The sequence below is a fragment of the Osmerus mordax genome, chromosome 1 (genome assembly GCF_038355195.1).
Source record: "Osmerus mordax isolate fOsmMor3 chromosome 1, fOsmMor3.pri, whole genome shotgun sequence".
Taxonomy (NCBI): Eukaryota; Metazoa; Chordata; class Actinopteri; order Osmeriformes; family Osmeridae; genus Osmerus; species Osmerus mordax.
Genome location: NC_090050.1, coordinates 10374506 through 10386663, shown reverse-complemented (window position 1 = coordinate 10386663; position 12158 = coordinate 10374506). Strand labels below are relative to the sequence as shown.

At 50.5% G+C, this 12158-nt stretch overlaps 1 protein-coding gene across 6 annotated transcripts in view; it reads right to left on the bottom strand.

Annotated features, from left to right (window-relative positions):
* The window catches only part of atp2b2 (ATPase plasma membrane Ca2+ transporting 2), a 70489-nt gene that overhangs the window by 51645 nt on the left and 6686 nt on the right, over positions 1-12158 (bottom strand). For 4 of the 6 annotated variants that reach the window (XM_067246872.1, XM_067246865.1, XM_067246857.1 and 1 more), the window contains exon 1: positions 5163-5228. The exons of 1 other annotated variant lie outside the window; for it this stretch is intronic. The gene's annotated coding sequence lies outside the window, so the exon portion shown is untranslated. Of the gene's footprint in view, positions 1-4123; positions 4160-5162; positions 5229-12158 lie in introns of those variants that run through there. One more of the 6 variants, XM_067246848.1, reaches the window with a different exon arrangement.

Genomic DNA, 12158 nt, shown 5'->3' with positions numbered 1-12158 from the left:
TGTTGCGCTGATGCAGCCAGACAGACAGCCAGTCAGTCACCCAGACAGCCAGTCGGTCAGTCAGCCAGACAGCCAGTCAGTCAGACAGCCACCTTAGTCTCCCTACAAGAGGAGGAAGAGATTAACCCTGGGATGGGAAATCATCATGCCGGACTAATAACATAAGCTAAGGAAATCATTGTGTTGTCAAATCCATTGGTTTCAGCCAATGGGAATTCCATGGCATCATCTCTGAATGGGAGCACAATTTGCAGAGACAGAGTGCGCTAAAGCCTCTATCCCTGTTATGAATACCATAGTATTTCTGCTGTAGAGGCTATGTGACAACAAGCACTCCCAGGGGTGTAACATGCCATGGTAGATAGCACTTTCCCTGTTCCTGGAGTTCCTATATCAGATGCTGAGCATTACTGTCCACTACTGTACACTGTGCTGTACACAACATTTAAGTATTTAGCACCAACACCGGAACCAGCAACAGAACCAGAACCTGTACCAGAACCAGTTCTACAACCAGTACCAGAATCACTGACTCCTGTGGTGTCAGTCAGGTGAAACAGCTGCACGAGTCAGCCAGTCTGCCTTCCACCAAGGGGCCGCTCACACTTGGTTGAAAGTGACAATGTGGGTGTGGTCTCGAAGTGACTCGGTCTTCCACTTCCACATCTATCACTCTATATTTACAGACTTCACTTTGGGATTATTAGTATTGTCAGTGACGTTATTGCCATGAGCAGATACAGATGGAGGCCCTGGCAACATTCCTGCCAACATCCTGACCTGTGCTGACATGATGATGAGTCATACTGGAATGGGATGAAGATAACAATGATGATGATGAAGATAAAGCACCGAGGATTGACTTAACTCGTAGGCCCGACAGTCCAAGTCTGGTTTTTGGCTTGTCTTGGTGGTACAGACAATGTTCAGTTTAGTTCTGACAAAGGTCAAAGTCCCCCCCCCCCCCCCCCCCAAAAAAAAAAGCACAAAGTATTTGTGGTACAAACCGCACTGCTCAACTCAACTCAAAAACTCAACAGAGACATCCGGAAGGTGAGTGTAGAGGGCAGACACACACACACACTACAAGCCGTGTATCAGTGTACGCTAATTCTTCAAGGAGTTTCTCCCCCCCAGACTTGCTGCCCCGTTGTGTTGGCCAGACACTAGCTAGCTGTAGGCACTTTAGGGAGCTAATGAATGGCAACATGTAGACAGCTAGGAGCTGGACTGCATGGCCGGTAGTGATTAAGCGTCTCTGATGGGTACTGCTCACTGAGGAAGCACTGCAGTCACCCAGTTCCACCTCAGTTAGAGTCCACTGCGCTGAGTGTCTTCTCAACAGCTCCTGCTTTAATATGGAAATATATGCACCAGTAGCAGCTACCGGGCAGAGGCAAACAGGCAGACTTGCAACTGATTCATTTGAGCAACTGATTCACGGGAGTCAGGTGGCTGAGTGGTGAGGGAATCGGGCTAGTAATCCAAAGGTTGCCAGTTCGATTCCCAGTCAAGCCAACTGACATTGTGTCCTTGGGCAAGGCACTTCACCCTACTTGCCTCGGGGGAATGTCCCTGTACTTACTGTAAGTCGCTCTGGATAAGAGCGTCTGCTAAATGACTAAATGTAAATGTAAATTTGTTGTTGTTGATATGGCTTCAAAGTAAAGACACGCTGCAGAATGCACCAAACGATTTAGCTGTGGTGTTCCATATGAGGGGGTCAGTCATAAAGCTTCTACTGTAAAGTACAGTCTGATGTCAGGGCTTGTTATCAGACATAAACATGCCCAGCTGCTACTAGAAGTACTTCACCAAGATAATTGGTGGGCTTCCTGCTGACGGGAGGAATAGGGGGGTTGTATGGCCACACAATGGAGGATAGAGGATGTGTTGCGTGGAGTTATGGATGCTCGATAAGAACACTGGAGGGAAGACACGTCCATAACACAGGGTACAGTATACTTGCTGGACAGACAGAGTGAACCCGGGGGACAGTATACTTGCTGGACAGACAGAGTGAACCCGGGGGACAGTATACTTGCTGGACAGACAGAGTGAACCCGGGGGACAGTATACTTGCTGGACAGACAGAGTGAAGTAAAAACAATGCCTAATGACTGTCAAGGTTTTGGAAATGAATCAATGCGCTGTTGCTGCTGTGTCGTTTTTAAGAGGGAGCCACTATTACATAAGAGCAAACATTTCCCAGGGCTTAGAGCACATTGTAAGACACATAAATTGCAGGGCCTATAAATCTTGTCAACGCCACACTGCAAACTCAGGTCTTCTGGAGACGGCTATTTAAAGAAGGGGCCGCTTACTTGCAGCGACTCTCCGATTACGAGCACAAAGTCTAACGTGGAAAAAGCTCCTGAGTGAAAAACAAATGTCATAAAATGTTTGTTTGAGGTCTGACATGTCATAGCGACTTGGATTCGCAAACTCTGTTATTTCTTGTTTGAAGCGGTTGGACTTGCAGATAGCCCACATTCATATTATGGGATGTCTGGGATAAACTGTAGTTTAATACGCTGGGTGGCAACTAGTGTGGGTGTAAACAGATGCGAATTCAAATATCCCAAATTCCCCATCATTCAATATCACTGAGTCCCAAGCCTAATCTGCACAGTAATAAACAAAGTGAAAACAACTGAAAACTCTGATCTGTTTATCTAGAGCGCGAGGCCTTATGTCTCCATGTCACTTCAGGTGAAGAGAGTCAAAAAACAGAACATCTGTTGCCAGGCAGAGAGTGGAGGAGTTACATGACAGCTTACAGGGCACAACTTGCTCAGGATCAAGTCTGATAAATCCAGTAGTGAAGACCTTCCTGCGTGAGGACAAATAAACAAATATAGAATCCTCAGCTTGTCTATTGTCGTCTGCATCTCTCCAACTTTACCCAATTCTAAGCCAGCCTTCAATCTGGAATGTTTAGCACGGCTTTGTTACGGTACTTTACACAAAACAATGGCCCCTTTGTCTTCATCAATCCATCACCGCTGTCTAAGATAAAGAGGGCCTATCTGTTCCTCTCCAACAATTATGTGTAAGAAAACATTTAAGCGCCAAATCCAATTTCATGTATGGGAGCCTGCATGCAGTGAGTATGACACAGCAAAGTGTGCTGCAGGATGTGACAAGAATGGAACCCCTGAACTCTGTCTGACTGAGGTCTATCCACCGAGACCAGCAAGGATTAGGATGTTTATTGATGTTTCCAACCTTTCAACATCCTCCATGTCCATATTCTCGGCATTTAAATATTTGTATGTCATTTGTACTCAAATGTGTATTCTTTAACAGGACACCATGCTCCAAGGTAATGTATTTTCCACTACCTATTTTGAACGCAAAGTGACCTTATTGGGGGGGGAAAAAGCAGCGACTGAAACAGTGACAAGTGCTCTCCGCTACGCCCCAGATGAATGGAGAGAAGGTCAAGCTGCAGCTCGGCTGCATTGTGACACCGCCAGCTCCATGTCTTCTCCTTGTCTGCCTCCCGTACACCATTCATGGTTCAAAACGCCAATGCTGAGGTGTAAGTGCAAGCGACGGCCCTGGAGAAGTGGCTCTCAGAAACACCTGCTGTCCAACCCTGCCCACCGGCCTGACGGAAAGGGGACTGCGCCTGTTACGCGGAGACCTTGTTCTTTCCGTTCCTACTGTAACGCTCTGTGGGCGCTTCTCCCTACCCGTCCCACGCCACGGGAACCGCGACGCAAACCGGCGTCGGGGTCGGCTTGGACGGTACCCGCGTTCGGTCGGGCGCGACGGCGGACCGGGATGAAGAGCGAGGCCGGTGCGTTCCGTCTCCGGCCGCTCGGCGAGAAGCGGAGCGGCGTCGCGTGCAGACGAGCGAGCGTCGGCGCCGCTCCCGATCCTCTCCCGCCACTGGGATCAGAACGCATGGAGGTGCGGAGAGAGGATGACTCAGACTTAGGTGGCTCCTGCAGCCCCCTGATCCGTGTCTGACGGCCAGCCGCCGTGACCACGGAGATGCCACTAACCTCTCACCCATGACACGCCAGGTCCACTCCCGGCCCCGAAAACCTGGCAACCGCCAGCGGACTGAAGGGAATCCGACACGTACGGGGTTTTTAACAGCGGAACATCAGACCTGAGTCATTCTTTCCCAGCTGCGTCCTTCACCCGGGGAAACGGCATACTGAGATAAGACCAGTACGGTCCAACCAGGAGCACTGGCATTCGGACGTTCTAAGGAGCGAGCAATTCCAACACAACACTCCCGCTGCTAATTTCCCTTTCCCTTACAACCTCCTCCTCCTCCTCCTCCTGCTTGTCAGCTGTTGCTGCCTCACAGCTCTCTTGACGCAGTGAAGCTCCCCACTCTAGAGGTCACCGCCATCCATCCCCCCCCCCCCCCCCCCTTCGGGGAGGAGAATCAATCTGCCACGGGGGAAGAAAAGACCCGTACTCCCCGGGGAAAACTCACGCCGGGAACCCGACCCCCACCCACCCACACGAGCACACAAGCACAGTACGGTACACACCTCCAGACCCCGAGGCCGCCGCCACATAGAAAGCAACAGTCAGACGGAGAGGTTTAGGCTCCCCACACCCCCCCCCTCCCACGGCTATTTTGGAATCTGCACCACTCAGAGGGGGTAACTGAGAGAGAGAGAGAGGCCGTTTCTTAATAAAGGTGTTGCCGCAGCCCTCTGTAATGTGAGCGGCCGTCAGAGAGCCGAGGTAGCCCTGATCCCCTGTGCTGGCGGGTGAGCCGGCGCACCGCTCCTGCGCGTCCTCCGACCGCAGGAGAATTATTTTTAGAGTGGCAGAGAGAGAGAGAGAGAGAGAGAGAGAGAGAGAGAGAGAGAGAGAGAGAGACGGCAACGGCACAGGGCTGGGGAGCTGAAACCTAACGCACCTCCCCGACCGGCGAAAGCAACAAGCCGCCACAACAGAACACATTCCTCACCGGATTTCTCTGGCCCCCACCACCACCGGCAACACGCCATGCTCCTCGCCAGCGTACCGGCAAACAGCGGCTTATGGCACACCGCGCACAGCACAGGCTCTACAGTCCCCCCCCCATCTCCCAGCCCTCTGCAAAGCCCGTAAAGAATAGCAGTCAAACAATATTTGGGTTGGATAGGAAATCCCATGCAAGGAGATAACGCAAAGCGGTTACTTACTTGGCGGCACTGAGACAGTATCACCTGGACAAAAAATCCTCCCAAATATGATTTCTATTACAGAGCTGGGATGTAATCACTCCAGTGTATCTGTGGAGCCTTGATAAGCCACGCTACAGGATCTGCTGCACAGCCTGTACCATGTCAGGAGGCAGCGGGGGGTGTGTGTGTGTGAGAGGAGAGAGAGAGAGCGCGCGCGTGTGTGTATGTGTGTGTGTGTGTGAGAGAGAGAGCAGTGCTGCAGAGCAGAGAAAGGCTGCTCACCAACTAGACAGACGGAGCTTGAGATGGAGGGATGAAGCAGGAGGAGGAGGAGGGGGCTACGGCTGCCTGCTACCACGAGAGAGGGATCACATAGGTGATCTCTCTCTCTCTCTCTCTCTCTCTCTCTCTCTCTCTCTCTCTCTTGCTCCCTGTTGCTCGCTCGCTTCCTTCCTCTCTCCCTTGCCTTCTCTCTCTCTCTCTGTTGCTTCCTCGCTGTTGCTTGCTCTTTTGCTTCCTCCGTCTCTCTCTTCCACCCCTCTTTCCCTCTCTCTCTCTCTCTCTCACTCTCTCTCTCTCTCTCTCTCTCTCTCTCTCTCTCTCTCTCTCTCTCTCTCTCTCTCTCTCTCTCTCTCTCTCTCTCTCTCTCTCTCTCTCTCTCTCTCTCTCTCTCTCTCTCTCTCTCTCTCTCTCTCTCTCTGTGTGACAACCCTTCCCGAGGGTGCAGGTTGCCAGAGCAGGAGCACCGGCAAGAACATGCCACCTTATTTGAGAGGGAGGGAGAGAATGGGAGGGAAGGACAGAAAGGAAAAGAGGGAGGGGGAGGAAGAAGGAGGGAGGGAGGGACTGAGGGAAGGACGCAGAGGAGATACGGGGGTTTTCAAGGACACGCACATCGTCAGGATAGATTCAACCTGTCTTCTACGAACGTGCTTACTAACTTCCTAACATGCACACACGCATGTATACGCCACGTACCGTAGACAACGTTCAACGCAAAAGACACACCGTATATGTGTCTGTGTGTGTGTGTGTGTGTGTGCGTGCGTATCACATGGCTGCTTGTCTCCTCCGGACCCATATCTGACGAGCCACGACAACATTCTCTGTGGAGTGATATGTCATTTCTCAGTCAGAACAACGAAATGGTGTCAAACAGGACTGCCTGGGTGAAAGCTAGTGAAGCAGGACTACAAACATCCACACAGCTTCATCAAAACAACTGAGATGGCCAGACGCATTGCCGATCCCTCACCTACACACACACACACACACACACACACACAGGTACAGATACAGATACTGCACACACACACACACATACGCGCGCGCAGAGTGGCAGATTGTTACTCCAAGGTCGCCTTAGGGTCGTTTCTCTACTGGTCTGAAAGTAGGTGTTTGTTGTGTACAGCCTAGATGAGTCAGAGGGGTTTGTGGCACTGTAAAGGCTGTGCCACAGGACGCGCGAGGGAGGAGACGAGATGGATGGAAAGAAGTGAAGGCAAAGATGAGGCGATACAGAAAGGGGAGAGAGGAAGAGAGAGGAGGAGATAAGAAGAGGGAGAGAGGAAGAGAGAGAGAGAGAGAGAGAGAGAGAGAGAGAGAGAGAGAGAGAGAGAGAGAGAGAGAGAGAGAGATCTTAAGCAGTGATGGGGTTCTGAGGCAGTCTCTGAATAACAATGCATCCACGGGGCTCAGGGCTGCAGTGCACCAAAATAAGGTACTAACTCCTGACTAACTTTTACAACCATTAGCAACACCAAGCATCACACAGCCATCATATGCACCAAATCGATATGTAAGGTTTTTCAAAGCGGTGTGCTCTTATGGCTCTTCACTGCTTGAATCCACAGCCATTGTGTCTCTAGAGGTGCGTCAACAAGCTGACCACACGTCAGTAACGGGGGTTGGGTGGAGCGGGGTTTGACGAGGGGAGGGGAGAGAGGAGGAGAGGGGAGGAGAGGGGAGGGGAGGGGAAGAGAGCGTAGGAGAGGGGAGGAGAGGGGAGGACAGGAGAGCAGAGGGGAGGAGAGGGGACGGGAAGAGAGGAGAGGAGAGGACAAGAGAGGAGAGGAGAGGAGAGAGGAGAGGAGAGGGGAGGAGAGGGGAGGAGGGTGTTAGTGGCTCTAACAGCTCCCTGCTGACTGGCAGTGAGAGGGACAGGAGAGGACTGCAGCAGGACACACACACATACACACACATGCACACACGCACATACATCCAGACACACACACCACATCAATCCCGGAGGCAGTAACTCCCACCGGCAGCTCTATCTGCCGGATGACGACGTCTCCACCTTCGGCCCTTCCTCTTCTTCTGTGTCCCCGCCACATTCATCAGCACCCACCACACAACCCCACCCTCCCCTCTCCCCATCCATCCGTACCTCCTCCTTCTTACGGCCCCTCACCCCCACCCCTCACCCAGCCAACCTCTCTATTCACTGATATATGACTCATCCCCAGAGTCAACTGCTTGACAGAGTCCGCTGACAAGCTCATCTCCAGGCGTGACCACATGCCATCACGCCCCCCCCCCCCCCCACCCCGCCCCCCCTTCCCCCAGAGGATAGCCCAACACACAAAACATATGCGCACGCACACCAAAACACTGGATCTGAACATCAAAATGATACTGTCAGACAGGGGGTAGCGCAACTTATTTGAGTGAGTGTGAAAACACATGCAGCACCCATTCCTGGGTGTGTTGTGTGTGGGGGGCTTACAACTAAGCTCTTCATTAAGACAGACAAACTAGATTTGTGTCACTAGCCAATGCTTTATTGCTTCCTGTCTTCTCTGTTTGTGTGTGTGTGTGTGTGTGTGTGTGTGTGTGTGTGTGTGTGTGTGTGTGTGTGTGTGTGTGTGTGTGTGTGTGTGTGTGTGTGTGTGTGTGCGTGTGAGTGAGTGTGTGTGCATACTTGTGTTTATCCATGCCTGTGTGCCTGTGTGTATGTGTGTATGTGTGTGCCCGTGTGAGTGTTTGTGAGCGCATGCTCACCTCCCAGAAAGTATTTGATTTATACCACCCTTGCTAATTAAATGACATTCAGTCATGAAAGCCATTAGCAGCATTAGCATGATGCTCAGGGGAAGTTCTCGCAGCGCAGAATGTCCTTCTGCCGCCTCTGATTAAAACCAGTGATGGCTGGGTTAGCATAAAATATCAATTTCACTCATTGGGAATGGTATAACACACAGCACAGCCCCGCATTTATAGGTCGGGGATAACCGACCAATCGTGCCCAGTGTCACAGCATGGTCACTACCTCTGAGCCAATAACCATTAACATTATTAATTGAGGAAACCTGAAACACATTCCCAGAGTGCATTGTGTAATAAAAAGAAACTGGTCCTGTTTTAGTTAATTGGATGGATTCCCAGAGGTCTGCAGCCTTTCTCTCTGAGGGTCACTTCCTGTCATCACTTTGGCTGCATTAAGCATTTGTCATCATAATTCACCACAGCTCCCTTTAGCTGACACAGATCACGACATCAGCTGAACTGAATCACACTCTTGACGGATACCCCCGCCTGGGAAAATAACCAATAATCCAAATAACTCATGGGATACGAAACAAAAATGCATCCTCACATGCAGTCTGTTTGGACCAAATTCTAGACCTTTCCGGTATTGAAACCCCTTCGGTACGTGCCGATGGTCCTCGGAGCTGGGCGCGTGACTCGTTTGACGACGGATGGATGTGACGGCGATTTCAATCCCGAGTCGTGTTCTCAGCGGGTCCTTGACACTTGGCTTGTGTCCCCGGGAGTGAGGGCGGCGTCCGCTCTGGGAGGCTGCCGCTACGTCGCGTCAAACCCAAGGACGTTCCCCCTGAGTGACGTACGGCCACGCCCACCCGCCCAAGGACGGCCATAAACCACCACAGTCTTAATGGGCGTCTCCCCGGCCCGCGCTCAGTTCGCACAACCCACTCCGACTGTCCCTCTGCGGGGCCGTGTGGGGCCGTGTGGAGGGGGGACGTTATACGGTACGTGTACTGGGAGCCTTGGATGCTCTGATTAGAGAGTTTTGTTTATGGAAAGGCCCGCGTAACGACTCGCTGCGTTGATGTGAATGTGTGGGACATTAGCTCCTGTATCGGGAGGACGTGGGGTCATCGGTCGAACGGAAACGTTTTCGCAGGTTATAAGATTGGAACATTCGTTTCCGAAGAATGATCCTGCCCCGTGGTTAAACGCTGAGACCGAGTTAAAAGCTGACTCTCCTGGAAAGACCAGATAGGAAATTATTGATTATAGGTGATTTAGAAAGAAGAGATGGAAAATGATCCTCACGGCCTGCCAATGAGTGTCACGCTAGTTTGACTGACTAACACGAGTGTGTTTTCTTCAACCAGTGCTCCACACAATTGTACGTGTCTTATTGCTAGATGTGGAAATACAGAAAGTCTGACTGTCTGAAGACAGTGTTATCAATCGGTTTGATTGGTAAAGGCTAAAACAGGAAGATGTTTGTGTAAAAAAAAATGATATATAAAAAAAAAAAAAGTAGATATGACTGTAAAGGACTGATTACATAATGATATGTCAGCATCTGGCATCAAAGGACATTGTTGTTTTCCCAGTTCAGTCCTACTAATTGCCTAGCTCCTGGGATGTGTGCTAATTCTTTGAGTTGCCACACAGTATTGATACTCCCACGTAGAAGCCTGTAAAACCTTATCAGCCTGCGCCATTCAATGAGTTGCAGCAGAGGCTGTCTCAAACCATTACTCTCCATTCCTCTCCTTTCCTAGATACTCGTGGATTAGCCTTCTTTCTACACACCAGGCAAATTCATTCGCTGCTACCCCAGGTGAGGACTTTGTTGTGCCAGAAGCATTATTCTCATTCTGGGGCAAAGTGCAGCAAGAAACCTGTCAACTCCAGGCTTTTTTGGGCTTCAACGAGTAAAAACCTTCTCTTGTTCAGCCTTATGAATCTGACTTGAGAGACCTGCAGCCATGGTTGGATGTATTTACACTTCACATTGCACTTCCCTCGGTCTCTTACACAAATGAACAAAAGCAGTCTAATTCCTAGGGGGTTATTCAAGTCACGGAATCGACAAAGAAAGTGGAATCATTTATACAGTCCTCGTTTATCTTGCCCCAAAAAAGTAAACTTCAGAGGCACCCTGACAGACAATAACCTTGGTTGGAAGGTTAGCAACTGTGCTTCTAAAGCAGGGAGCATGAATCTCCCGAGGCCGCTCCCCTCGACAGGTCACCCCTCCACCTCGTCGTCGCGGTATTCATCAAACGCATCTTTCCTGTCGTGAAGCAGGGCATCTGAAGCTTGCACATCCTGTTGCCCTCACACAGGACCTCCCTACTGTATGTTCGACTCTCATTGAAACACGCATCAGATAATACTGGCGTAAATAGTCAAAGGTTGAAATGGTTTCGTGCACATTAAGCTTATCACGTTCGGCGCATGCTGTACGTAAAGCAAACGCACATTACATAAAGTGCAAATAATCGGCAAATGAACATCTGTAGACTGCCGTGATGTAATTATGGAACCATTATATGCATTAGCGCATGCACTAACATTGGAGGAGAGACAGTAAAGAACTTACTTGCTATTATTCCTGTGGTCAGTCTGTGTGTCCTCGTTTCTGCTCTGGGAGAGCCGACTGCGGCTAGCCTGTCAGCTCCATTATCTAGCCTGCCAATAATCCATAACCAGTCATTCCATCACTCTGAAGTAACTCCCACATGTCCTCCATGGCCTTCCGTATTGTCAATGGTTAATGTACTCAATCACAGGGAAAATTCCATTTGGAATGACATACTCTGAGGAAATGGCTGAGTTTATAAGTTAACATGGATCATGCCCCAATATCTTTTGAATAAACAGGATGTTTTAACAAATTCAAAACTACGACATGGTTGCTGCTTCACTTTTCTCTGAATTAGTTGACTGGGCACTCAGGCACTGCAAGAGAATATTTTTTTTATACACTTCTACTGCTAGGCAAGAATCTGACGATTGTTGCATTTTTCACACAGAAATAACATTGCTCCACAAAGATCATTAAAGGTTTATGAAGAGAACGGAGCTCTTTCGGTGGACTCTAGGTTTTCTTAATAACTTCTTCACAAACAATCCTTCTGCGACAAGGGGGCTTTATTAAGATTCAACCAGGGGCAAGTAAATCATAGAAAGGACAGTATTGGCTTTTTTGTCCCACAGAATTAGGTAACTGACTGTGCTCTATGGACACTAATCCCCACTTTTGCTGACCAGTGAAAAACACAAACCTTACAGCAACAATATAAACAAGTCAACCAAATGAAAATGTACAGGCAATGCCATTTTTCAACCAATTATCTTATTCGCACGGTGTATTTTATATATCGAGGCACGATAGAGTATTGAACTGAAAACATCACACAACATTGCAGGTTGTACAACTCCTCAAGAGTGCGAGAGGGGAGGAGAGGAGAGGGGAGAGGAGGGGAGGGGGGAGGACGGGAGGGGAGAGGAGAGGAGGGGAGAGGGGAGAGGAGGGGAGGGGGGAGGACGGGAGGGGAGAGGAGAGGAGGGGAGAGGAAGGGAGGGGAGGAGGGGAGGGGAGGGGAGGGGAGGGGATGGGATAGGATAGGATAGGAGAGGAGAGGAGGAGAGGAGAGGAGAGGGGAGGAGAGGAGGGGAGAGGAAGGGAGGGGAGGAGGGGAGAGGGGAGGAGAGGAGAGGAGAGGAGAGGAGAGGAGAGGAGAGGGGAGGAGAGGAGGGGAGAGGAAGGGAGGGGAGGAGGGGAGAGGGGAGGAGAGGAGAGGAGAGGAGGGGAGAGGAAGGGAGGGGAGGAGGGGAGAGGAGGGGAGAACAAGGGAGGGGAGGAGGGGATAGGAAGGGAGGGGAGGGGAGGGGAGAGGGTACAAGAACTCTCCCTGCAAAAGCCCGATGACCTTGCGGGCATCTGCAGGCTCACGCCACAGAGGAAACCAACTCTGCCACTTCATCAGCTTCCCCACTGGGAACTGTCAGACGAGTTTGAAAACC